General features: G+C 41.3%; 1 protein-coding gene across 5 annotated transcripts in view; it reads left to right on the top strand.

Moving 5' to 3' along the window:
* Positions 1–1,118: 1,118 nt before the first annotated feature.
* The window catches only part of Zfx (zinc finger protein X-linked), a 61,200-nt gene continuing 34,691 nt past the window's right edge, over positions 1,119–27,627 (top strand). Inside the window, exon 1 of one of the 5 annotated variants that reach the window (XM_074063680.1) lies at positions 1,119–1,137. The gene's annotated coding sequence lies outside the window, so the exon portion shown is untranslated. Of the gene's footprint in view, positions 1,138–14,822; positions 14,871–15,068; positions 15,398–15,538; positions 15,597–16,430; positions 16,739–27,627 lie in introns of those variants that run through there. The other 4 variants (XM_020180515.2, XM_020180497.2, XM_020180505.2 and 1 more) reach the window with 4 other exon arrangements.

The following is a 27,627-nucleotide window of genomic DNA, read 5'->3' as shown; positions in this document are numbered from 1 at the left end:
AACAGGTGCCTCAGCCTCCCAACTAGCTGAAATTATAGGCATGCACCACTGCTCCTGGCATGTACAAGGTATTTTAACTTCAGGAAAGCTATGCTAGGTTCCTATCAAAAGGACTCAGGAGTCAAATCAAAGAAGTTCCCACTAGCCAAAATTGAGGTAATTTTAGCATTAATAAAACTAATTACAGGGCTGGAGCCATGGCTCAAGTGGTAGAGCACTTGCCTGGCAAGTGCAAAGGCCCTGAGTTCAAACCCCAGTACTGCTAAAAATAAATTGCAGTGGATTGAAATATATCAAAATAAGTTTGGAGGCATGAATTTTTAATATTACCATACTTTTTTTAACCTTAAAAAACACTTGGCTGAGATAGATGGCTTACAAATTGGTGAGATGAGGAAATTGGTAGATACACTCCTCAATGAAAAAGGCATTTAACTGGTGAAATTTGTTTTAACAACCATTGCCAGATGTGATTTCACACATCTGTAATCTCAGCACTTGCAAGGCTGAGGCAGGAGGATGGTGAGTTCAAAGCTAGCCTGAGCTATACAGTGAGACCCTGTCAAAAACAATGCAAAACCCAATCATCCTTATGTCTCTGAAATTGTTCCTAAGTACGTACATCAGATGAATATATTCTTATTCAAGAAAATTTGCTACTAAACCTTGGTTAAAACAATGGGAGTCTGTGGCATTTGGGTCACAAACTGCTTCCTACTCCCCCACTTCCAGCTCAGTGTGGTGGAAGCTCTCCTCTGGGAAGATAAGACAAGAACATGAGGCTCATTCTGTTCTTCAGAATTTCAGGGTGGGGCTGTGGTTTCACTCCATCAACATCTTTTATCACAGCAGTGTTACAGAGTTTTATTCCGGCTAACTCCTGGGCAGAAGATTAGATCTCCTTTCCCCCTCCAGCCTCCACCTTAGGGTAGGAGTCCTATTACATGGAGGGTAGGCGGTAATACTAAGTCCTGACCACTCCCACTCCAACTTGCTCACAGGGTGAAGCTTCCACACCAGGAGGAGCAAAACAAGAAGACCAGGGGCTAATTTCCTCACCCCAAGATCCCTCTTGTAAAGCAAGCAAGTCACTCTGGAAGAAGCAGGCCACCATCCTCTGCCCTCCACCCAGCTCAGGTAAGTGGTGCAAATTCTGCCCAGCAGAAGAGGCAGACCAAAGATCAGAAAGCTGTAAGAGGACTAACTTTACTTGTGATAGAGTGTGGGAAAGTTCATGCAAATCTTGATGGTGAGCAGTCAAAAGGCCATTTTAGCTCTGTGATATTAGTAGTATCAAGTGGAATTGGTAGACAGGCTCTAACTTTAATACAGATAACCAAGAAGAGACAGCTATCGGATGCCTGTGGCTTATGTCTGTAATCCTAATTACTCAGGAAGCAGAGATCAGGAAGACCATGGTTCGAAGCCAGCCCCTGGCAAATAGTACTTGAGACCCTATCTTGAAAAAGAAATCACAAAAAAGGGCTGGTGGAGTGGCTCAAGTGGTAAGAGCACGTTAAACCCTGAGTTCAAACTCCAGTTACCTCCCACCGCCCCCCTAAAAAAGAGACAGCTAAGAAATGTCCTGGGGTGGGAGCAAGCCTCAAAGATTGACAACATCCTGCCCCTAAAAAGGGGACTGACTTTAATTGGATCAAACTGTGGAGCAATTTATGCTCCCTTGCAATATCAAAACAGAATAATCAGCTAGAAATTAGTGAAGGCTAACAGCTGGGTATGATACCATTAAAGGCATTACAGGTAAATCAGCTAGAATCTTAACAGGGAAACAGCTCAGCTGTTGCTGGTGCTATGGAGACTGTGATTGTGTGGGAACCAAGACTTTATCGAACTGCCCAGTCAAGTCACTAAACAAATAACAAGCAAATAACAGGCCCTGGAGGTAGAGGAGAATCAGAACCCAGAATTGCTACAACAATCTCTAAAACGCCCAGTTTTCAGCAAAAAGGTACGAGACATGCAAGAAAAATCAAAATGTGATCCATACGTAGGGGGAAAAATGCCTTTGAGGGACTGTCTTAATCTGTTTTCTGTTGCTATACAGAAGAGAACAGATAATTTATAAACAATAGAAGTTTATTTGATTTCCAGTTCTGGAGGTGGGAAGTCCCAAAACTATGGCACCAGCATCTGGTGAGGACCTTCTTACTGCAAAGTAACATGGCAGAGGGCAGCACATGGCAAGACAGAGCAAATGTGTGTCAGCTCAGGTTTCTCTATTCTTATAAAGCCACTGATGTCATCATGGGGACCCCACCCAGGTGAACTTTAATCCTGATTATCTTCCAATGCCTGGCCCCTAAATACCACCAAAACAAATTTGGAATTAAGTTTCCAACACATAAACTAATTTGCACAAAGCACCAAGTAGCACCAAATCCAAGTCAGCCCTGAGAAAGGATGATTTTCTCCTGTCTTAATGGTCACAGGAGTTTTCTCCTTGTCAAACATGTCTATGTGTAGGCAGTGAATACTCCCTGAAGCATGGCGAGTTCTTTCAGCCTGCAGATACAGATCTTTCTCGAGCTTAGGAAAATCTTTTTCTAAAATATGTCACTGTTGCCTCCTGTGGCTAGAACAGCAAGTACCATCTCTGTGCGGGTGCCGTGCTCTCTGCTCCCCTATCTCTCATCTCTCTCCCCACCTTGCATTGCTGGCGCTCCTCAGGCTTGGCCTTGGCTGAATTCAGGTGCTCAGCAGAAGAGCAAGGGGACTAAGCCTTGTGTTGCTCCCAGCCTTCCTGGGCTTCCTGAGGCACGGGGAGGGGTCTGAGCCACTGGCTGTCATGAGCCCGGCCCCTTTTTCCAGGCCACCTGAGGAAGAAGGTTCTGCCATTTCCTGCCTCCCCACCCCCACCTTATCTGTCTAGCAGCAGCGCTGGCCAGTGCTTGCAATGTGTGACTTACAGGTGACACAGACTCCATGCAGGAGAAGCAAAGCTCTGCAGGATCCCAGAAACCCCTACTGCTCAGACCAGTGCGGCCAAGGGCATCCCTGGGTGCTGCTGGAATGCAGATTCTTGGGCTCCATCCTGGACCCTCTGAATTGGAATAACTGTCCTTGCAGCACCTGGGGACATCGTGTGACCTCCAACAGTGCAGAGCTCTGGTCCAGATCACAGCTCAGTTTACCCCTTTTACTCATAATCCAGTTTTTTTCTGCCCACAAAGTCATTCCTCACAGTGAAAAACCCCAACTTCTCACCAGACCAGATCACGGAAGCTCTGACTCTTTTTATATTGCATTTTCATGTGAAATTTCCCCTTAATACAATGATATTGCTAAAAAGCAGGGGCTCTGTTGCCAGGCACCTAGAAATCTTGTATGCACAATCCAGACTTCATTGAAATACTCTGTCAGGCTCCTGCTGTATCCTTGGCTTGTCTCACCTTTGGGAGAATTACGAAACTTCCACGGTTCTGCCAGATGCATCTTCCTGTTTTGTTCTTAATTTGGGGTGTTTATTTCTTTTGCTTGATGTTGTATGCTAAAAGAAATAAATAATGAGAAAACATTTGTGGTTCATTCAAGAACAGGACACAATCCAAATTTATTCCATATGATGTTCTCTGGAGAGGAATTCTTACGTCCTGTAATTAGTGACCACATTTTTTGCCTTAAAGCGTGATGTTAAATTATCACATTCATTTTGGCATATTTATTTAATATATTTTTTTTGAAAAGTCATTTTGTCTTAAAAAAGGAGGCTTTAATCAAAAAGTGGTATAATTTTCAAGAGCTCCTTTGGCAAAAGTTGCTAACTAAAGGGTCATGTAACTTATGCATTAATGCTATATATCGTATGTAAACCAGTGCTATTACAAATTTGGTTTGTGGAGTGATGCCAGTTGACAAGCTCTTTGTTACCTGTCTGCGACATGATAAATACAGAAACTGATAGTGTTTAAAAACTTTTATAACATTTGACCAAGTAATTTTGTCTGCTGCCTCTATTATAAAAAAAAAAACCAAACAAGCCCCCAAACCAAAAAACCAAAAACTGGCTTTGTATTTTTTATGTCACTTAAATTTTAAATTTTTCTAATAATTTGTTATATTTTATAGAAATATCGGTGTACAATAGACTGGAAAAAGCACTCTCTGTGTTTAAGAAATCAAAGTTGATGTAAATAATATGAAAACACACCTTGCTTTGTAACTAGTATGATATAGGTATTGATATACAGATACAGATTTTTTGTGTGTGTGTGGTACTAAGACTTGAACTCAGGGCCTACACCTTGAGCCACTCCACCGGCCCATTTTTGTGAAGGGTTTTTTCGAGATAATGTTATGCAAACTATTTGCCCAGGCTGGCTTGGAGCCATGCTCCTCTTGATCTCTGTCTCCAGAGTAGCTAGGATTATAGATGTGAGCCACTGGCACTCGGCAGATTTATTTTTGAGACTTGTTCTTCCTATGTTACCTAGGTTGCCCTTGATCTCCTGGGTTCAAGCAATTCTCTTGCCTCAGTCTCCTGAGTAGTTGAGATGACACTGGCACATCACTGGGCCCAGCTTTTTCTGTTGAGATGGGATCTTGTGAACTTTTTACCTAGGTTGGTTTGGAACAGCAATCCTCCCAATCTCAGCCTCTGAAGTAGCTAGGATTATAGGTATGAGCCACTAGCGCCTGGCTTTTTAAAAAAAATTGTACTGTGTTTATAAATTTGGAAAATCTGAATTTGGAAATACATCTGCCCTAAGGCTTTTTTGGTTGTCCTTATACATTATCAATACCAATTAAAGAATATAGACCAAAATATCTCATTTATAACAAACCGTTAGCCAGGTGCCGGTGATTCACACCTGTAATCCTAGCTACTCAAGAAGCAGAGATCAGGAGGATCATGGTTCAAAACCAGTCCAGGCAAATAGTTCTCTGTACTCTTTCTTGAAAATACCCCATGTATGTTGAAGGAAAGATGCCCAATATAGAAAAAAAGGGCTGGTAGAGTAACTGAAGTGGTAGACCACTGCCTAGCAAGCATAAGGCTCTGAGTTCCAGCCCCAGTACCACCAAAGCAAAACAAAACCCAAACCTTTAAGATACATTGAAATAAGTCCAACCATGATGTTGGAGAATTTTACTTTTGAGATGGAGTCTTGATGTATTGCCCAGGCTGGCCTCCTGAGTTTGGGATTACAGGCCTGTACCACCATACCCACCTAGAGATGGTCTTTAACCTTTCTGCAGGCACAGCTATGACTGACCTTTTTATACCATAAACTTTTATTGTTTTCATTTTATTTTGTTTTGTTTTTTGAGACAAAGTCTTGTTTATGTTGGACCAGGGCTGACCTTGAACTTGAGATCTTCTTGCCTCAGCCTCCTATGGTCTGCCCGGTATGGTAGTACACTTTGTAATCCCAGCATTTGGGAGGCTGAGGCAGGCGGATTTCAAGTTTGAGGCAAGCCTGGGGTACATAGCAAGAGACTGTCTCACAAAACAAACAAACAAAAAGTTTGACATCTACCTCTAGCAAGAAAGAAATTGGGGCCTGTTGTGTTTCTGTATGTATGAAACGCAACTTCACCAAAAATACTCTTACTACTCATGATGCACTCACTTTTCTATTTTAGTTTCAATTCACCAAATTCATGGTTCTGAAATTTGCCTGAATATTACCTGTAGAACTTTTTATTTATTTATTTGTTTTTCTGAGACAAGGTCTTGTTATGTAGCCCAGGCTGGCTTAGATCTTACTAGGTAGGCCAGGCTGGCCTTGAACTCTCCATCCTGCCTCAGCCTCTCAAGTGCTAGGATTACAGGCATGTACCACCATGCTCAGCCCACACCTGGAGAACTTCTGAAAAATATGCCAGTGTTAGGGGCTCACCCACGTAAAATTAGAGTCTCTGGAAGTGGTCAGGCATTGTGGGAACATGCCTGTAATTCTAGAACTCAGGAGGTCAAGGCAGGAAGATTTCAAGTTCTAGGCCAGCCTGGGGTACATAGCGAGACCCTGTCTTAAGAGACAAACACTCTGGGCTGGCAGAGTAGCTCAAATGGTAGAGCACCTGCCTAGCAAGTGTGAGGCCCTGAGTTCAAGCCCCAGTACTGCCAAAACCAAAAACAACAAAACAAAACAAAACCAGAATTTCTAGAAGTAGGACCTAGTCCTTGGTATTTTTTAAAAGTCCCTCAGGTTATTTTAATTACTTGCAACTTGACATGCAACTTGAAAAAGTACCCTAGACAACGTTCAAAGACAAACAGTTAGGGAGATGATATTTGTAATGTGTATAACAAGCAAAGGATTAATATTCCCAATGTATAAAGTACCTCTACAAATGAATAAGAAAAAGGGTACTCGAACTCGATAGAAACATGAATGAAGATTATTCCAAGGCAATTTCCAGATGAGGAAAACTACCTAATAAAGATTCAAAGATACCCTGAACTTTGCTTGTTACCAAGGAAATGTAAATTGAACAGTTTTGCCATTTCTCACTTATCAGATTGGCAAAAATTAAAAGTATGAGCACATCCAGCATTGAACCAAGTTTACGGTAATGGAATTTCTTATTCTCCTGGGGGATTGAACATCAGTATAGTCATTTTGGGGAGTAAAATTGAAAACCTGCCATACCTAGCAATCTTACTTTTTTTTGTGAGACTGGGGTTTGAACTCAGGACTTCACACTTGCAAAGCAGGAGCTCTACAGCTTGAGTCACTCCTCCCCTAGTCCATTTTGCTGGTTATTTAGGAGATAAGGTCTTGCAAACTATTTGCTCTGGCTGGCCTCAAACAGTGAACCTCCTGATCTCAGCCTCCCAAGTAGCTAGGTGCCACCCAGAGTCTGGATAATCTTACTTTTTGATACTCTAGGAAAAACTCTTTTATTTATTTATTTCTTTGTTTGTTTATTTATTTCGGTGGTGGTACTGGGGTTTGAATTCAGGGCCTCAAGCTAGCTAGGCAGGCGCTCTACCATTTGAGCTACTCTTCTAATCTGGAAAAACTCATGTATGTGTGCAAAGAGTTATATAGAAAGATGTATGAATATTTTTATAAAGCTGTATTAAATGTTTATTGTGTGTATGTGTGTGTGTGTGTGTGGTGCTGGGGCCCAAACCCAAAGTGTCACACATTAAGTGAGCACTCTACCACTGAGCTACACCTTCACACTCTTTTTTTGAGACAAGGTCTCATTATATAGCTCAGGCTGCCTGGAACTCATAATCTCCTGCCTCAGCCTCCCAAGTGCTAGGATTACAGCATGAACCACCACACCAGCTTGTATTTTCCTCCCTTCCCTCCTCCCTCCCTCCCTTCTTTCCTTCTTTCCAGTACTGGGGTTTTAACTCAAGGCCTCTCCTTCAATTGTCATTGGTGTGTGGACCACTTATCTATGTTATCACCTGAGCTTTTGCTTAAACTGCAGATTCCCTATCCCTATCCCATACCTACTCTAGTAATTAGGGTTCCTCAGAGATACAGAGCCAATAATGTATGCATAGGATGAGAGGAGATTTGGTATGGAAATAATCTCATCCAGAAGTCCCCTACAGACACACCCAGAAACAATGTTTGACCAGCTATCTGGTCATCCTTTAGCCCAGTCAAGTTGACACATTACGAGATCACACTTACCAGATAGAAATTCTTAGTGATCTGCATCTTTACCCTTACAATTCTTTTTTTCAGTATTGGAGATTGAACTCAGGGCCTCCTGCTTGCTAGGTAAGCACTGTACCACTTGAGCCACACTTTCAGGGCCTCACAAATTTGAAAACCATTGCTGTTTTCTTCATCATAAATGGTCTAGTTTTATTTATTTCATTGTTTAATTATGCTGATTGTTTTGAAAATAAGCAATATAATATGGTCCATAGACAGTGAGAAAGGAAACCATTAGTATCTGTATTGCTCCATCTATTCTGAAGTCTCTTTGAAATTTGAAGGTAATTTTCTTCTCTGTATATATGTACATATATATTTAAACTTGCTATAAAAAATTTAAAATATATTTTACACAAGGAAATTAATGCAACAAATCCTTTTATGCCTATCATCCAGCTTCAACAACTGCTTATCTTGTTTCGTTCACATCTCCACCCGCTTTACCCTTCAGCCTATTCCATTCCTACCTCCCTCATGTTAATTGAAGGCTGTCTCTGATATTGTATTATTTTATCCAAGAGTATTTTGGTCTTATATCTCTAAATGATAAGGACTCATTTTTAGATATCATTATAACCTCATCATTATACCTAAGTGAATTAGCAATAATTTATTTTTATCAGCAGATATCTAGTGTTGACAACAATCCAGTGAGTGTTTGCATTTCTCCAGTTGTCTCATCAATTTTTCTTGTGGTACTGGGATTTGAACTCAGGGCCTATACCTTGAACCACTCCACCAGCTCTTTTTTGTGATTTTTTTTTTTTTTGAGATAGTCTCACGAATTATTTGCCCAGGCTGGCTTTGAACCATGATCCTCTTGATCGCTGCCCCCTGAGTAGCTAGGATTACAGGCGTGAGCCACCAGCACCTGGCATCATCAATTTTTTTAAAGGTTGTCTGTTTGAATCAAGATTTAAATGAAGTTTATATCTTGCAATGAATTGAAGTGTCTTTTAAGATTTTTCTAATCCATTGGTTTGGTTTCCTCTCTAATTTTTTTCTTATAAACTTATTTGTGGAATAAGAAAGCAGGTTATATGTCCTGTAGAGTTTCCCACCAAGTGGATATTATTGGTCACATCCCTGGGGTTCCATTGATTTATTTCTCTGTCCTCTGTGTTTCCTGTAAACTAGTGGTTTCAGCAAGAGTGTTGATCAAGCTCAGATTTGACTTTTTATTTATTTATCTTTTGGCGAGCAACATTGTGTGTTTCTATCACGAGCCATATATCTGGATGTCCTTCTGCTTGCAGTCACTAATTATTGTTGCCAAGATCTATTGTTAATCCATTAGTGGATTAACACTAATAAATGGTGATAGTTTAATTCTATCAGGCCTTCTTCATGCATTAGTGGAATACTTCTAGGAAAAAAAAAAGAGTTCCCCAATGAAAGATTTGGCTAGTCTGAGGAACAGCTCTTACAGGATAAGGGCTTCATCTTTCCTTTTACTGGTTTTCAAAATAATGAGTGGGTTCTCTAGCATTCTCCAAAGGCAATCATTTGAAAAATTGCAATATAATTTACATACCACCAAAATCACTGTTTTAAGGTACCAGGCATGGTGATACAGGCTTGTAATCTCAGCACTCAGGAGGCAACCCAGGAGGAGATAGATTTTGAGGCCAGCCTGGGCTACATAGTGAGACTCTGTCATAAGAAACCAAGGACTGGCCAGGTGCTAGTGGCTCATGTCTGTGATCCTAGCTACTTGGAGACTGAGATTGAGTCTCAGGAGGATTGAGGTTGGAGGCCAGCTCAGGCAAATAGTTTGTAAGACCCCTGTTTCCAAAGATAACCAGAGCAAAATAGATTGGAGGTGTGGCTAAAGTGGTAGAGCACCTGCTTTGCAAGAGTGAAGCCCTGAGTTCAAACCCCAGTCCCACCAAAACAAAGCAAAAAACAAACAAACAAACAAACAAAAATCCCAAAGGTCTGGGATTGTATCTCAGTGGGAAAGGGTTTACCTAGGCTGAGTTTGATCACTAGCACCAAGGGGGAAAAATTCACTAGTTTCTTGTACTTTTACAAAATCGTTCAACCAACACCACTAGTAGATCATTTGTAAAGTCTCATAAATTCACGAACATATCCATATCAATTATCATTTTTTTGACATTCAAATTTTCTAAAGTGTAACCAGCTGGATTTTTTTTTTTTTTGGTGAGCCTGGAGTTTGAATTCAGGGCTTTGTGCTTGCAAAGCAGGCACTCTAACACTCGAGTCACACCTCTAGTCCATTTTGGTCTGGTTATTTTGGAGATGGGGGTCTCTCCAACTATTTACCTGGGCTGGTCTTGAGTTGCGGGTTTGAACTCAGGGCTCTGTGCTTGCTAGGCAGGTGCTCTACCACTTGAGCAATACCTCCAGTCCTTTTCGTTCTGGCTATTTTGGAGATCGGGTCTGGCTTTATGCCTTGCCCAGCCTGGACAATCCTCCTATTTTAGGCTTCCTGTTGTAGCTGGGATGCCAGACATGCACCACCACACCCAGTTTTTTCTGCTGAGATGGGGTCTCATAACTTTTTTTTTTGCCTCAGATGGCCTGAAACCTAGATCCTCCCAATCTTGGTCTCCCAAGTAGTTAGGATTACAGGCATGAACCACCATGCCTGGCTACCAGATGAACTATTTAAACTGGCTCCTAAGCCCTTTTGACCCACTGCTAGTAAGTTTTGGTACTTTCTTTTCTTGCTTTCTGGTATGAGGTGTTCCTGGCTCATCGTCTACTTTCCTGGTGCAGTCCAAGAGGCAGTCATTCATTTCTCTGAGGAGCCCTGGTTCCTTCAGTGGAAAGTTGTAGAAGCCACAATCTAGGCTCTGAGGGTGCTTCCTGTTACTGTTTGTGCTTTCCAGGCCTGTGTATTTTTTTTTTTTTTTTGCAGTACTGGGGCTTGAACTCAGGGCCTACATCTTGAGCCACTCCACTAGCCCTTTTATGTGATGGGTTTTTTCGAGATAGGGTCTCATGGAACTATTTGCCTGGACTGGCTTCAAACTGCGATCCTCCTGATCTCTGCCTCCTGGGTAGCTAGGATTATAAGCGAGAGACACCAGCACCTGGCTCTGAGTATTGATTTTTACGTCTTTAGCAGAGCTAGTTTGTCTACTGTGTTCTGTGATTTATAATCCATGAGGTAGAATTTGGCCATTGGTGATTTTCAGGAATTAAGCAATGTCATATACAACTAATGACTCATATGAAAAATATTGTTTGAAAATCACCGAATTGTCAGCCACTGTTTATTTTAAAATTGCTTTCCTTGGGGAAGCTGTATAGCTCAAAGACTTAGTTGGAATTAGTTATAGCCAACTGAATTCCTACAGAAGATTCAACTTGCTCATGTTAAGTACAACAAGTATCAGATAAGCAGTTCTTATGATTTTTTTTTTTGTGATACTGGGGCTTGAATTCAGGGCCTACACCTTAAGCCACTCCACCAGCCCTTCTTTGTGATGGGTTTTTTGAGATAGGGTCTGAGGAACTATTTGCCCAGGCTGGCTTTGAACCATGATCTTCATGATCTCTGCTTCCTGAGTAGCTAGGATTACAGGCGGGAGCCACCAGCATGCTTAGATCAATAAAAGTAAGACCTTTCTAGGGAAAGGTAAGTTTTTTTTTTAATCTTTGGGTTATAAAATAATGCATTATCACAACTTTATTCAAAAAGTCCTATGTTTTCTCATAAGCCAATAATTTATTGTTTTTTTCTTTGTATTCCATCAGTGACTGACATATAGTGCAAATCAGCCACTTCTTTTCTGACTAATATTTCTCTGGAAAAATAATTGAAAGGTCTTATATTGCTTCTGGCTCAAGCACCTATAAATATGCCACAGATTTTTAGCGAAGTTATTAAAACATCTTCAAAACCTTGAGTAGATGTTTTTAACTATCTGATATACATTAATAGCACTGAAGGAACAAATAAATTTTAGCACATCATCAAAATTCCTTTGTCTGCTTTAAAACTTGCCATTTTGTATGCATAGCAGATGTTTTTGAAGTGTTTTATTCTTAATCTTCCTGGATAAAATTTAAATGGACACACTTTTAAGATTTTTTTGTTTGTTTTTTGAGACAGGGGCTCTCTAAGTACATGAGGTTGGCTTTGGACTCCCTATGTAGCCCAGGTTGGTCTCAAACTCGCAATCCTCCTGCCTTAGCCTCCTAAGTGCTGGGATTTATAGACACGTACCACCATGTCTTGCTCAAGAATGTTTTCATTTGCGAGGGGGAGCGGGGGTTAAGAAAGTGTAATAGAGGGGATGAATTTAATCAAAGCACATCGTTGGGCTGGCTGAGTGGCTCAAGTGGTAGAGTGCCTGCCTAGCAAGCATGAGTACCTTGGTTCAAACCCCAATACTGCAAAAAAAAAAAAGTACATTGTATGCATGTATGGCAATATCACAAAGAAACCCCTTTCTATAATTAATTTATTCTAAGAAAAGGAAGAGGGCTGGAGGTGTGGCTCAAGCAGTATAGTGCTTGCCTATGAAGCCCCTGAGTTCAAGTGCCAATACTGCTAACAAAAAATATTAAAAAAAAGTTTTTATTCTGATTTTGAGTTCCCCAAGGGCAAGCACTTCCATTTGCCCAGGATGGTGTGGGTCCCTAACAGAAAACAATGATGCAAAGTACCATGCCGAGTGCTTGCCTAGCACCTGTCTAACATGAGCAAGAGGCCCTGAGTTCAAACTCCAGTACCAGGCCCTAAAACCTCAGTGACTAAAAGTATTAAGGCAAGATAGGCAGTAAGTAGATGTCTGCTGCTTAATCATGCAAGGTTTGATTGCCAAATGCTTTTTGTGATCTCAGGTAACCTCAGGTTCTATTGTACTTTCATAAAGTATGTAGTTTTTAATTATAGTATCAAATGATTTTTTATGTCTGCTATTAACACACTTTGCATCTTCACTTTATCATAATATTTAAGTGTACTCCTAGTAAAATAGTTTTTAATCGTTGTCCTTTTAACACTATTTAACAAAGTTGTTTACTGCCTTTTCTAAGTGGATTTGAAGTACAAATTACTGGTGTGTGTGTGTGTGTGTGGTGCTGGGCATCCTCCTCAGTGCTAGGCAAGGGCTCTGCTACACCCCTGCTCACTTTCCCTTTTTTGAAAACTAAAAACAAACAAAAAGTATACATATACGCACACACATATATTTTATTTCATTTGTACAATCATTATAGAATAATCTTTGGTTCTTTTTAATGTTGTTGTTGGACTTTAATAAAGGTTTAAGTAGTATAATAAAACTAGGCTATTCTTACTTTCTTTCCAAAGTTAAGTCTTTTTATGTAGGACAAGTAATGACAATGGGTTCTTTGATCTAAATGATGTGTGATTTTTATTAGCACCACGCTCTAACCAACTGAGCTAACCGGCCACGATGTGTGATTTTTAAAACTGAGAAAGTGTTTTTCCCTTATTCTCCTTCGACATTGTTTTACTTTTTTTTTTTTTTTTTGTGGTATTGGGGTTTGAACTCAGGACCTCATGCAGGCGCTCTACCACTAAGCCACTCCTCCAGCCTTCCTTGGACATTCTTAAGTGATTAATACTGGTAGACTTAGAGGTATTTGATGGTAATAATGGAAAAACTAGTAACAAGAATGTTGACACTAGGGTTTTTGTGTCTTAAATACTGTTTACAGTTGAATGGATGATTTAAGAGACCCCATTCTTGGCATACCTAGTATTACACATTGGATGTCAGTTTTTTTTTAAACTGTAAAGCACAATCTCCCCCCCTTCCCCCCTAAACGCACTTTTTTTTTTCTGTAATGGGGCTTGAACTCAGGACCTACACCTTGAGCCACTCCACCAGCCCTTTTTCCTGATGGCTTTTTTTTCCCGGGCTGGCTTCAAACCACAGTCCTCCTGATTTCTGCCTCCTGAGTTGCTAGATTATAGGCGTGAGCCACCGGAGCCTGGGTTCTTTTTCATTTTCTTGAGACAAGATCTCACTGGGTTGCCAGGCTGATCTTGAACTCTTGGGCTCAAGCTCTTCTGCCTCAGTCTCCAGAACAGCTGGGACACAAGTGCAGGCCAACTGCAGTATTGCTTAGCTTTATTTACTTTCCTGTGAATACACTCCTATCACAACCTGAAGGAATTTTCTATAAACGATGAAGACATGTTGTCATTTATCATATTTGAAAGGAAATTTAGTCACTTGGAAAAAAAATCAAAGCTATAGCTCTGAGAGGAAGATCATCATCTAGGGTTTTCTCAAGAGATTTCTTCTAACACTAGCTTTGTTTTTCCTTTTTAAAAGCATTTCGTGACTGTAAGATGTCTGAGGAAGGGACAATTTGCATTCTGGGAGTTGTGACAGCAACTGCAATACATGGCCTCTGTAAAGAGATTTTGCACCCGTATGCTATTTGCATTATAATTTTTTGTGTTCTTTATTGTTTAAAAACGTAGTTAGTATTTAGTGCTGTGTTTAAGAAGCATAGCAATGTCAGATTCTGGGTAAATGTAAGAGCAGTATTTAACTTTTCCTGGTAACTTTTAAACATAGTTTGAGTTCCAAGTTCAGTAACAGAAATATAGCATAAAAAATTGAACTCAGGAAAACACAAGAAAATATTTTTGAAGTTGATAAATGCTTTGTTGGATCAAATACGTTTTCCCCTTCTCTCCCGCCTTTTTAACTTTAAAAGGCTTGTTTAAGTAGTTTATTAAAAAAAAATCCATACCCTATTCTGCTACTTGTAGCTATTTATGTAATAATGTGGAAAACTCATCATTTATGAATTACAGAAGACTTGTATTTCCTATGCTCCCTGTAAAACGCAGGTATACATAAAATATACCATTAAAAATTTGTTCACTGCACTGTGCGAAACCCGTTTGAAAATGCAATCTTTCCCTCATTACGCTACCCTACTACCAAAATTAATTATTCGACTCCCTGCCTGAAAGCTTATTTATTAAAAAATTAAGGGGCTTGGTGGTTGTTCTAGGGCAACCTTTTCCCCCTCCTCTTGCCCGCACACCCATTTAAACAGGCAAGTCCATTTTCATTTTATTTGAAAGAGTTTTCTTTTTTTTTTTTAAGGGAAGGCAGGGGACGCCGGGGGTTGCTAAATTTATCTTCTTCCCCAGCCACGGGGATGAAGAAAACACATTTACTGCGGGCGGGGGTCTGAGGGCCTGCAAACAACTCGAGCTGGCGCCTCGGCCAGTACGGGCGCGGCGAGGCGGTAGGTCTCTGCGGAGGCCCCGGCCCACGGACATGGTGGGGGGCGACCCGGGCCTCCTGCCTCTCCGCGGGGTCGACAGACCGCGGCCTCGCGCGGGCTTTACGGCCAAGGCGGCGGCAGCGGCGCGTGTGTAGCGGCGGCGGCGGGCGGGAGCGCGGAGGAGGTGGAAAGAAGGGGGGCGCTGTCACGGAGACTCAGGCCGCCGGAGACCCCGCCACAGCGAGGCCACTGGGCTTCCCGGTCGCGGGGCGTAAGCGGCGCCGACCCGGGGCGCCAGGGGGACCCACCGGGCGGAGGAGGGGGCCCATCTACCCTTCCGCATTTTCCTGGGTCTCTCTCCCGGGCGGTGACGTGACGTGCTGACGGCGGGCCCGTGCCGGGGAGCTGGGCCGCTTTTTGTCAGCTCCGAGCTCGGCCCCTCCTCCCTCCCTCCGCCCGCCCCACCAGCCGGAGCCCGGCCCAGTGCTCCAGAGAAAGGCCGGCCTGAAGCACCCGCCACCGTCGCCGACCGCCCGCACTCCCGTCCGGTGAGTCCCGGGTGCCGCCGCGGCCGTGGGGCCTAGTTTGCGGGCGGCGGCCTGGTCCCGGCCTGGTCGGCGGCCCGCGAGGCGCCCTCCCGCGCTAGGCCGGGCGGCGTGGCGTGCGACGCTGAGCAGGCCCTGAGGAGGCCGCAGTTAGGCCCGGGGAGGAGCCCGGCTACCCTGAGCGGCGGCGGAGGCGAGCTCCGTAAGCGGGCGGGGGTTGGGACTGGATTGCCCGGCGGTCCGGGAGGCGGCTGAGGGGTCCTGGGTGGGCGCCGCGGCCGGCCCGGGGCACCGCGCGGGGGCGAGGCCTGGCGAGGAGGCGAAGGCTGCAGGCGTGAGGTGAAGGCCGCAGGCCGGCCGGGCCGATTTTCGCTATGTAAATATCGGCGAGGGGGGGAGGGACGGGGGACAAGATGGCGGCGGCTCGGCGCCTGCTGCAGGGGACGACTGAGGGGGTTGCTGGGAGGGGGAGCCGCCATTTTGAAGGCGGTGTCTGTAGAGAAAATTCCGCTACAGTCCGTGAGGGGGGGTGGGAGAGCGGGCAGCGGCGGCGGCGCCGGTGACGGGCACCGGAGTCCCGGGGCGGCGGCGTGTGCGCGCGAAAGGGCGTGCTCGCTCCCCACAGCGGCCATTGCCCTCGCCGCCATGATGAACGCTCGGGTTCCAGGCGTTCCGCGGCTGCGCCACCTTCCTGCTCTGCCTCCCATAGCCTCGTGACTAGCTGCTGTTTCCGCTGCATTTCAGCTAAGCTGCTGCAGGCGGCTGTCGCCGCCGCGGGACTCGGGAACCATCTCGCCCAACTTCGCCCTGAGGGCGGTCGGGGAGGGTGGCACCAGTGGGACCCTGGAAGTTTTATTTTTGCTTAAGTAAAGTCATCCATGCCGCTTAGTGTGACCTCGATGCGGTTATTCCGCGCCAATCATTGTCTCCTTGAGTATCTGAATAAAGAAACAAAAATTGATGGGAAAGTTCCCACCGTTTTTTTTTGACCAATAGGGAAAAAAATTGCACAGCACGAAAGCGGAAGAATAAAACACTTGAAAGAGTCTTTTATTCATTTATGTGGAAACAACTTTCTTAATTACTGTTGCAGTCTTTACTGTTTTTGAGGCAGGAAGTTGTTTGCTTGAAGGCCAATATAATGTGATGTACCTGTCAGGACATTTAGATTCTTTATTCGTGACATTTTAAGGCGGAGTTCCACCCCTAAAGTAGTGTTGATTGCACACGGTACAAGTTTCCTGCTTACGGAGCCCAGGGTTGGTGCATCGTGCTAGGTGCTAAGAAAGGTTAACGAGGTTCTTGTGCACGGGGCTGCACGAAGTTCGTCGTTGGCGTTCGGAGGTAAATGAGGCAAGGTGAAATGCACTGAGTGCTGCGGCCGAGGTACATCCAGTTACCTTTTGGAGCATCAGGAGAGGGTTCCTGGAGTAGGTGGCATTTTGCGGTTGCAAATGCAGGACGTTGTTGGGTGGGGTCGGGGGTGGGCAAAGGGCATTTCAAGGGTGAAGCTTCTTCAGCAAACAGCAAGTGTTTACAGTGGGGCTGAAGTGGATGGTCCAGGTAGGGGAGTGGGGAATTCTGACAAGAAAAGGGACTTGGCGGAAGCGTTTGCCAACCAGCAGTAGGGGCTCAAGCACCCCGTGGAGGCGGCGGCAAGGACGTCCTCAGCCAGTACACTGATGGCACACCACGCTGCGCTTCATAGTCACTTGGCACTTCCGTCGGACTGGGACAAGTTTCACATTGAAGAAATAACCTAGAGAGTTAGGTTGACCAGTGTTTTCACTGTCACGACAGTTAACTAGAATGTTCGGAAGTAAAGCAGATTTTGTTACTTTAGTAATAAAATTTCTACCCAAATTTCTCACACCAGAGCTGGCGGAGGTGGAGTGACTCAAGTGGTAGAACACCTGCCCTAGCAAGCATGAGGTACTGAGTTCAAGCCCCAGTACCACCAAAAAATTTCTCACCCCCAAATAACTGTAGCTATTGTTACTTCTATTGTAAACAAAGAGGAGTTTCTAACATTTCATTTACCACGGTTGGAAATTATAGGACTGGTGCTATAGGACTAGGAAATTATAGGAGTACTTGACGAAAATGAGAAAACGAACCTGTAAGTTCCCGTTGTCGTTTTTTAAGAAGTCAGTTTTGAAAAGTAGGCTGGAAGAGTAATTATTAAAAGGACAGTGGCCTTCACATGCCTTTGCAATCTGTGTTCTTCCCCCCTGTTGAAAGTAACCACTGTTTTGTTGGAGTGCTTGTTTGCTAAGCCAAGCCTTTTTGCTTGTGTTTTGTTAATATTTGACTATCAAGATGCACATGTGCGGAATGCGTTTCCTACAATTTTGTATGCAACCTATGAGTTATGTAGGTTTTAAGTTGTTCATTTTTCTTGACCGCAGCAGGCCAGAGCAGCGACATCTGCAAAAGGACAGTTTATTTAAAAGGCCATAGCATAGGAAAGTCTGAGAAACAGCGTGGGTGAGGCTGCCTAGAAGCAAGTTGCTCAGGTGGCTGCACTTGTAGAAGTGTTAGGGGTAAACATACCTTCGGAAAACGAGGTGCTTTTATAGTTTATCAGCTGGAAAAGACATAAGAGAGCTATAAAGAAGCTCTTTTAAAAAGCTAAACAGTACAGCAACAGTGATGTTCGAGGTGAAGATTAAACTGAACTCAGGTTGTATTATTTCGAAGGTATCAGACAGAAGTGGTTAAATACAACATTTTGTTTTGAATGCTTTTTTCTTTCTTTTGATGATACTGGGGTTTGAACTCAAGGCTTAACATGCTCTACTGCTTGAGCTATGCCTCCAGCACAAAAATTATTTTTTATCTGAAAGGGCAGACCTTGATGATCTGGAAAACCGACTGCTAGAACACCTTGTTACCATCCATCTTGAATAAATGAGATGGTAGTTTTTGATTTGTGTATTTTTCAGGTAGACACCAATTTCCTTTTTCAAAAAACACATTCATGGTTGTTTAAAAGTTTTTTTCATATTGCTTGTGTTTCAGTGCCCACTGGCTTTTTTTTTTTTTTTTTTTTTGACACAGGGTCTTAACTTACCAAACTCAGGCTGGTCTCAAACTTGAGATCCTCCAACCTCAGCCTTCTTGTGCTGGGATCACAGGTATGCATCTCTGTTCTTGCCTACCATTACTTAATCTTCTACTTAACTGAGAAGGCTAAATGGCCATGCCATGTAAACAGTTCAGTTTCCCTACTTTGCACATGATGCAATCCCTCTGTTTCTGACTAGGTTGCGCTAGGCATCTTTTTTTATTTTATTTATTTATTTTTTGGCGGTATGGTTCTTGAACTCAGGGCCTCATGTGCTTGCTACACAGATGCTCTTCAGAGCCCTTACCGCTTGACAAACTCCTCCAGCCTTGACTAGACAGCTCTGCCTACACTTCCCACCCTGCCTTTGGGACAAGGTTTGTCAGTGATACTGTCTCTTGCATCTTTACCCTTGAATTCTGCTGGTGCCTTTCCTTCTCCTTGTAAATATTACTCAGTTTGTTCATCTTACAAAAACCTCTCCTGTCTCTTCTTTTCTTTCACCAGTACTTTCATTTCTTTTTGATGCTCTTACTCCTAAATCCAATTATTTCCCAAATTGGGAAACTTAAGACAACATGCTAACAGCTGTGTCATACAAAAGTGTTCTGTGTTTCACAAACTCCGTGCCTTCTCTGTTTTCTATGGTGGGATTTCCCTCAAGGTTAATCCTGTAGCCTTTTCTTTCTCTGGAAGTTCTCCCTTCACCTAGGTGTGTCTTACCTTGTGCACTGTCTCTTGAGTTTCTTGTCCAGCATTTGCTGTTGCCCACTGGCAGTATCTACGTGCAAACTGGGTAAACTGTCTCAACATGGATGGAACCAGATTTTTCTGGCACATAGTAGATGCCCAACACTATTTACAGAAAACCTTTTTTTCCTTTTCTTCTTTTTTAAAGCTGAGAACCCCCTAAAAACAATTCCTGTTTCTTGTTTTCTTTCCGTTAAATGGCAATGTCCCATAGAGCAATGGGATGTCTTCAGTTTAGCATTAAATCTATGGTATTTTAACTGTATGTTTTTATTTTTGTCTTTTCTAAGGTGTGAATATAAACGCAGATTCTCATTTGTCTTTGTCCCCAAGCAGTACCTGGCATATGATCATTGTCTCTACAAACAGTTATCTCAGTTATTGGGTGTAGTTGAATAGTTTCCAGCTCTTCAAAATCAATTATCTAGTCAGTGTGTTCTTGACCAAGGAGTATTCATATTACACCACACTTCTCATTAGGGCTGCAGGTCAAACCCAGGCCCAAGTTACCTCCCTCCCGGACACCTCTTATCTCATTGGAATGTGGCCAGCCTGTTATTCCTGCCAAATTGTTTTTCTAAACATTTTATAAAATCCAGATATCTTATAAACTGTATTTTATTCAAAAGGTTAAAGAAGCTGTGACCTTGGAGTATACAGCCATTAGGCTTTTAAAAATTTAAGTTTTAAATTATGAAATATTTAAAAATTACTGAAAAGTACACCGAGATTTAACAAATCTTAATATTTTGTAATGTGTTTGCTTCATATCTTTGTTTAATGAAATAAAATCTCGTAGATCCAGTTAAGGGTTCCCCCTTATCCCTTTGCTGTGCTGGAAGTTAGCACTGTCCTAATACACGTCTTAAACCAATATCAATTATTGCTTTGTGTGTTTTAATGTTATGTGAGCAGTATTATAATGTGTGCATCATATTACATATTCACTGAACAGTGTTTATGATATATGTGGATCTAGTTCATTGGTTTTCAAAGTGTGCTGTAAGGGTTCCTGAGGAGCCCGAATATCTTATAGGAGGTCCATGAGGTCAAAACTTTTCATAATACTGTTATTTGCCATTTTCACCACATTCCTCTGTACACTGTACAAGTCCTACACACAGGCTGTATGGCAGTGGTACCATAATAGATTAAATGCAGAAACATTTATGAGGCTCCTCTATTAAGCCAGACATTAAAGAAATTTGCAAAAATGTAAAACATTATCACTCTTCACTATTTTTTTTTTAAAACTAGTTAGTTAAAAATAAATGTTACTCATGTTTATATATAGGGTTTCTTCTTTGTTTGTTTTGGTGGTACTTAGGTTTATACTCAGGAAAGTTTTGTGCTTTTTGGTAGGCATTCACTCCAATGCCTCCAGCAATTTATTTATTTATTTTTTTTTGGCAATGCTGGGGTTTGAACTCAGAGCCTCAGGCTTGCTAGGCAGGCGCTCTACCACTTCAGCCACTCCACTCAGCCAGCTATATAGTAGGTTTTTTTTTTTTTTTTTAAATTAATGCTTTTTAAACGTCTCAGTTTACTCTTTTCTCTCATTCTTTCTGACAGGGTCTCCTTATGTAGCCTACTCTGGCCTCAAACGCAAGATCCTCCGGCCTCCTCCTACCCACCAGTGTTGGAATTGTAGATTTCACACCCAGCTCTCTTTTAAAATTTTTAATTTGATATGTATGAGCCTTATAAAAAACTCTTCGTGGTTCTTAATTTTCAAAAGCTTAAAGGACTCCTGAGACCCAGAAGTTTAAAAACTACTGATCTAGTTCATTCTTTTTTTTTCTTTTTTTTTTTTGCAGTGTTGGGGATCAAACTCAGGGCCTCACACATGCTAGGCAAGCACTCTACCAATATTATTTGTATTTTAATGTATAAATACATGTAAATGTATGGTGGTTTATTTATCTATTCCTGTGGAGAGACCATTAGGCTGTTTGTAGTTTTTAGCAATTTCATACAGTGCTGTTCTGAATATCCTTATAAAGGGTTCTTCTCTTTGGGATTATAGAAGTAGAATTGCTACATTGAAGATGTCTGTACATTTTCAGTTTTACTAGGAATTGCCAAAATGCCAAATTGTATTCCATTTGACACTCCCACCAGCTGTGTATGAGCCTGTTTTTGCAGATAACTGCCAAAAGATTAGATTTTGCAATTTTTCCCATCTGTTGGGTTTAAATGTGATCTCTTTGCTGTTTTCATTTTGCATTTCTTAGATTACTATTGGTGTTGACCTTTTTATTTCACATATTTTGGCCATTTGAGTTTTCTGTTAATTGCTTATACATATCCTTGATTCAAATTGGATTATTGCCTTTTTCTTAATAGTATTCTCTCTCTTTTTTTTTTTTTTTTGGTGGCACTGGGGTTTGAACTCAGGGCCTCATGCTTGCTAGGCAGGCACTCTACTACTTGAGTTTCTCAGCCAGCTCAGCCTTTCTCTTAGTGGTTTATGGGTATTTTCATATTCTGGATTTGTGGTTATATATACTGAAAATATCTTCCTAGTCTGTGGCTTGTCTTTCAGCTTTTAGCTTTGTTCATGGAACACTTTTTACTGCTTGAGCCACTCCACCAGCCCTCATGGAACACTTTTTGTACAGGAGGTCTTGTTATGGTAGCCAGTTTTCTTTTTTTTTTCCATTTTGTGCCTTGTGTTTTCCTGTGTCTTCAAGAAATTCATTTACTCTGAGGTAATAATACTGTGCTTTTTCATATTTAGGTTATTAATTCATCTGGAGTTTTTTTTCTTCATTGTGTGACAAAGAAATCTAATCTTTTAGTGCTCCTCCCTTTCTCCTTCTTTTCTTCTCTTTTTCCCTCCCTTCCTCCCTCACTTTCTTCCTCCCTTCTTGCCTTCCTCTATCTTTTGATAGACTAGTTCTCAAATTTAGATGGAGATGCACAAGGCCAAATATGGCAGAGACAGTCTTGAAAAAAAGACCTATACAACTATATATCAAAGCTTATTAAAACAGTGGGTGCAAAACCATATTGACCAATGGAATAGAGTCTGAAAGCATTCATATCTATATATGGATTCATATATTAAATGAGAATTAAAGGAGAATTGATCCCACATATTCAAGAGCAAGCTTGGTTTCTCTACATGTTACTCTTAGTGGGAGTTTCTATTCTTAGATACAATAAAGTTTGTCGAAAGTCTTTTTTTTTTTTTTTTTTTTTTTTTGGTGATACTGGAGTTTGAACTCAGGGCTTCACACTTGGTAGGCAGGTGCTATACTGCTTGAGCCACTCTTCCAGCCCAAGAAAGTGTTCATTTTCAAGTGTATTTTGCAGTAACACATTTTATGAATTCATACTGATAGTTTTTCAGTTGATTCTCTTAGATTTCCTAGATATATCATATGTAAATAAGTTTAATTTCTTTTAGATAATAGTGTCATACATTTTCTTTTTCTTTTTCTTTTCAGAACTGGGTATTGAACTCAAGGCCTCAAACTTGCTAGTCAAACCCTCTACCGCTTGTGTGCCATGCCCTTAGTCCTTTTGCTTTCCGTTTGTTTTTCAGATAGTGTCTTGTGCTTTTGCTTGGGCTGGCCTTGGAACATGACCCTCCTACTTCTGCCTCCCAAGTAGCTGGGACCCCAGGTGTGTACCACCATGCCTGGCTACATTTTATTTTCTTACGTAATTGCATTGGTTAGTAGTTCTCATACAGTCTTAAGCAGTGATAATGTTAATAGGCATTTTTGTCTTAATTTTGACTTTAGAGGGAATATTTCTTGTGTTTTACTTTAGGTTTAGTATATATCTTTTTATTATAAAGTATAGTGACATCATTTTCATATCCCAGAACATACTTGTTCTAACATGACTGGTTTAAGATTGCTTATACTTGTGTATTTTTAAAGCAGATTTATTGAGGTAAAGCTATTATTAAATCTATCCTTTAACAATGTACGATGCAGTGGTCTTTTATTCGATTCAGAATTATACAACCGTTCCACTAATTTTAGAACATTTTCATTACTTCTCAAAGAGACTCTGGACCTATTAGCAACCATTCCCCTCTCTTTTCTCCTTCCTCTCAACCCCTAGTAATCCCTAATCTTTCTGTCTATGTAGATTTGCTTATTCTTGACAACTCATAAAATTGGGTCCTAAAATTTGTAGTCTTTTGTATCTGGTTTCTTTCACTTAGCATGTTTTCAAGAGTCATCTATGTTGTGGCAAGTGTCAGGACTTCATTCATATTTACTGCATTTTTAAACTTCAGATAATTTCATTTCCAATTTGAGTAGTTCTAAATAAGAAAATAGATGTTGAGGCCTGGCATAGTGGTATATGCCTATAATCCCAGCTACACAGGAGGTGGAGATCAGGATGTGGTTTGAGGCCAGTCTGTGCAAAAAGTAAATGAGACCCCATCTCAGTCAATAAACTGGGTGTTTGGGTAAAGTACTTGGGAGGCTTTAGGAGGATCCTGGTCTGAGGCCAGCCTGAGGTAAAAGACCCTACCTGAAAAATAAAGTAAAAAAGGGCTGAAGGCATGGCTCAAGCAGAAGAACATCTGTCTGTCTAGTGCAAAGCCCTGAGTTCAAACCCCAGTCATACCCCCCAAAAATTATTTTTGCGAAGTTTCGTTTTAAATGGTAAACTAGTTTTGTAAAAGGAATTGAAAAAGCTGTTTTTGTGTTTTGGCATAGTGCAGATAGCTTTGGGAAAATCCTGAAGCTTTTTGAAAGGGTAACATTAGATTCTCTCTCTCTTTCTCTTTCTCTCTTTCATGCTAATTGGCTTTTCTCTGTCTCACAGGGCTAATGCTGGTAATTTACATATTCCCTAAATGTGCTAGCATAGAATTGTAGATGGTTTTCTTGTGAATTTTTTGTTTTTCTATATATTACTTTTTTTCCCCTTCTTTTCAATTACGTATGTTTTCTCAGTTTCCTAGTTGAGTAGTATTTTATTGTCTCCCCAATCTCCTGAATTTCTTTTTTTATTTTGGTGGTACTGGAGTTTGAACTCGGGGCCTCACGCTTGCTAGGCAGGTGCTCTACCACTTGAGTCACTCTACCAGCCCTCCCCAGTCTCCTGGAAAAAGCTGAGTTTGGAAGTTGTTTCAGCTGGCTGCCTAGCTTTGCATTTGGGAAATGATCATGAAATTAAAAATGCTGGTTGTCAGTCTGGAGCATGTCTTGGTCTTGTGAGAAGCAGGTGAACCCAGCCGGTTCTTTTTGTTTGTTTATAATGACTCAAGGATTTATTAAGTTACATGTGCAAAACATATTGCTAATTGCATTAGCAAAAGAAAAATGCTCCACAATTCTGCATCTGCCAACTTAAAGAAATTGTTCTAGTTGTTGAAAGGGCCAATGTTATATTCTTGCTGGTATTTAAGATGTATGTAGGCGCCTGCCTAGCAAGTGCAAGACTCTGAGTTCAAACCCTAGTAACACCAAAATGTATGTAGACCATTGTTAGTGTGAGCACTGCACTTATAGAATCACACAGCTCCAAAATAGCATATTTAGGAAAAACTATTGTTTTGTGTAGGTGAGGTATAGCGTATTGGATGAGTTAAGTTATAGTGTTGGTGATCTGGCAGGTAATGATGTTAAGACGGTTCGCAGTTTATGAATATTTAAAATGTTTTAAAAACTGTAAAGCTGCAACATACAATTTTACACCTAATTACCAGAAAACTAAGGAAAGACTAGCTTGATTAACATGAAAGTGAGAATACATTAATCTAAAAAAAACCAAAAAAAATCCAAAATTCTAATGAATTATTAAAGAGTTCTTAATACAAGGAGACATATTACTCATTGAGAGGGGGTTTGGTTAGAAAAGCACTTACCAAGTCAACAGGTAGGAGAGTGACCAGTTTAGAGATGAATTAAATGCCCAGTTTTGGAAAAAAATGGCAGGTGCAAGCAAAAGAAAAAGTGTAAGAAACCAGTCTCTGATAATCCTGATCTTCCTCAGCCTTGCACTGCATTCCACGCAGATTAACCTATTAAAAGTTTTATCTGAGACAGTATTATTTCACATATTCCATGTGCGATGTATTCTAAGTTAATTTCCGTATTATGTCAAAGCACCATCTCCATTTCACATGACATTAAAGTGTTTGCCACACTCCAATACATCTGCAACCAAAGGCAGAATACTTCATTAGAGGAAACCTGTGAATGGGACTTCTGTTTAAAATGTCTGCAAAAGCTAATAAGCTACTTTTAAAAGGAAATTCACTTCAAAGTCAAAAAGAGTGCAAAGTGTTGAGTTATACTCATTCCTTTATATGCTATATGGTAGAATGTTACGTAATAAAATGGATCGATAAATTACTGCTTGCCTTTAATCAAGGAGGCTGTACTGCTTTATGCGAAAACAAGTTACAAGTGAACTTAAAGACAAGTCTTAAAGACAAAAGCCTTGCAAACAGTGTAGTGTTCTTAGTGCATGTATACAACTAAAGTTCAGAGGGTGTTTTGGTAGCTCTTAATCTGAGCAGAATAGGGGCTTTGGAACAATAAGGCGTTTAGGTTTGTCATTTTAAGGCAAAATTTTAATAAGTTGTGAAAGTTTGGACTTTTAGAGTTTAAACAAAATCTTGAAATTACCAATTGGCTCAGAATGGTTTTATGGAAAAACTATAATCTGTAGCAAAAACTTGGCAATGAATATTTGAGTGAAGCAAATATTGGAACAAAAGTTCCAAGTGGAACAGAGCAAGGACAGGGCTCTGATAATTTCAACAGTGCACGTTTTCTCTTCCTCTTCTAAACACTGGTGGACAACATTGTTTGAAAATAAAATACTCTCTTCTTAGGGCATGGGAGTTAACAGCTATTAGATTAATATTATTGCATCTTCCCAGATAATTGATCTGTTAAATGTTGATACAGTTGTAAGCTTCTACTACTATTGCGCAAGCGCACAATACTCTTTCTTTCTTCCTCCCAAAATCACATTGAGAAGGAAATATAAAAATAAATCCAGAGAAATAAGAAAACCTGAGAGAGCTGTATTGATCATTAGAATATGGTGAATTTCGGACTGAATAAAGCAATTTGGAATCAGTTAATGGCAAAACCCAAGAGAATATTAGGGAATCTGTGTGACCTTATAAGAAAATAGGAAGCACCCTGCAAAAATTGGCATCCTGCAATGTCAAAACAGGGATGTCCTGGGAGAAAAGAGCAAGTCATGGGTCCATACACCAGTAAACTGCAGAAAGCTAGGCTATTTCCCTATCACTGTACATGTCTCTAGTCATTTTCCATCTGGAAAAAATACATTAAATTCACCTCTCTGAATGTACATTTGCACATAACAATCCCAGAGTGGGTGCTGTTGTAAGCAAGGTAAGGGCAGTGTTTTAGGCAGCTTGCAGCTGTCCTGCAGGCTGTTGAACCGCCAGCTCCTGGAAGAAGGAATACTTGCCCACCATTAAAGGAAAGCGTGGCTGGTTCCATAGTTTTTTCCACTTCTGTGGACTCATGCTAGACAGGACTCCTATGACTAGACAGTGACTCCTGTGGTCAGAACTGTGGTTCATTGCTGGGATTCTCACTAGGCGAGGAAATTCACTCCATAGAGTATAACTCTAGTCTAGACCATCATCTATAGATGTGAGTGGGCACCCAGAGGATCCCTGCTTCTGAGGTAAACCAGCAATTTGAAGGAGAGGCACCAAATGCAACCCACTGAATAATGATACACCAGAGGAGGCAGTTTTATGTAGGGTACAGCATAAACATTAGAATGTCAAAATGGGAAGATGTTGTGTCCCCCCCCCAAAAAAAAAGATTGCTGTGAAAAAGAAACTAAGTTTATTTTGGAATTAAATAGGATCATTTAAATAAAAATTTAAGTACATGGGGGTGAAGATCAAATTGGCTAACCTAGAAAAGTTAGTAGAAAGGCAAAGATAGAAATTTTGAGCCGGGCATTGATGGCTCACACCTATAATCCTGGCTACTCAGGAGGCAGAGATCGGGTGGATTGCAGTTTGAAGCCAGTCCAGGCACAAATAGTTAGTGAGACCCTATCTCAAATACCCATCACAAAAAGGGCTGGTGGAGTGACTCAAGGTGAAGGCCCTGCGTTCAAGCCCCAGTACCACAAAAAGTGGCACAAAAAAAAATTATGAGAGAAAACTTAAAGCAACATAGAAGCCACAGTTAAGAGTCCTTACATCCTGTAATAGAAATTCTAATGAGAATGAAGAAATTGGAAATTGTTCTAAGTTCAAGAAGTGCTCAAGAGCCCCAAGTGGTGGTGCGCATCTGTAATCCCAGCTACTTTGTAGGTGGAGGCAGGTGCATGAAGTTTGAGGTCAGCCCAGGCAAAGTTAGAGACACCCTATCTCAAAAATAAAACTTAAAGAGCTGGGGGCATGGCTCAGTGGGGCCCTGAGTTCAATCCC

This window comes from Castor canadensis, chromosome X (genome assembly GCF_047511655.1).
Source record: "Castor canadensis chromosome X, mCasCan1.hap1v2, whole genome shotgun sequence".
Classification (NCBI taxonomy): Eukaryota; Metazoa; Chordata; class Mammalia; order Rodentia; family Castoridae; genus Castor; species Castor canadensis.
The sequence above is the reverse complement of the archived record's forward strand: the minus strand, read 5'-3'. Positions and strand labels throughout refer to the sequence as shown.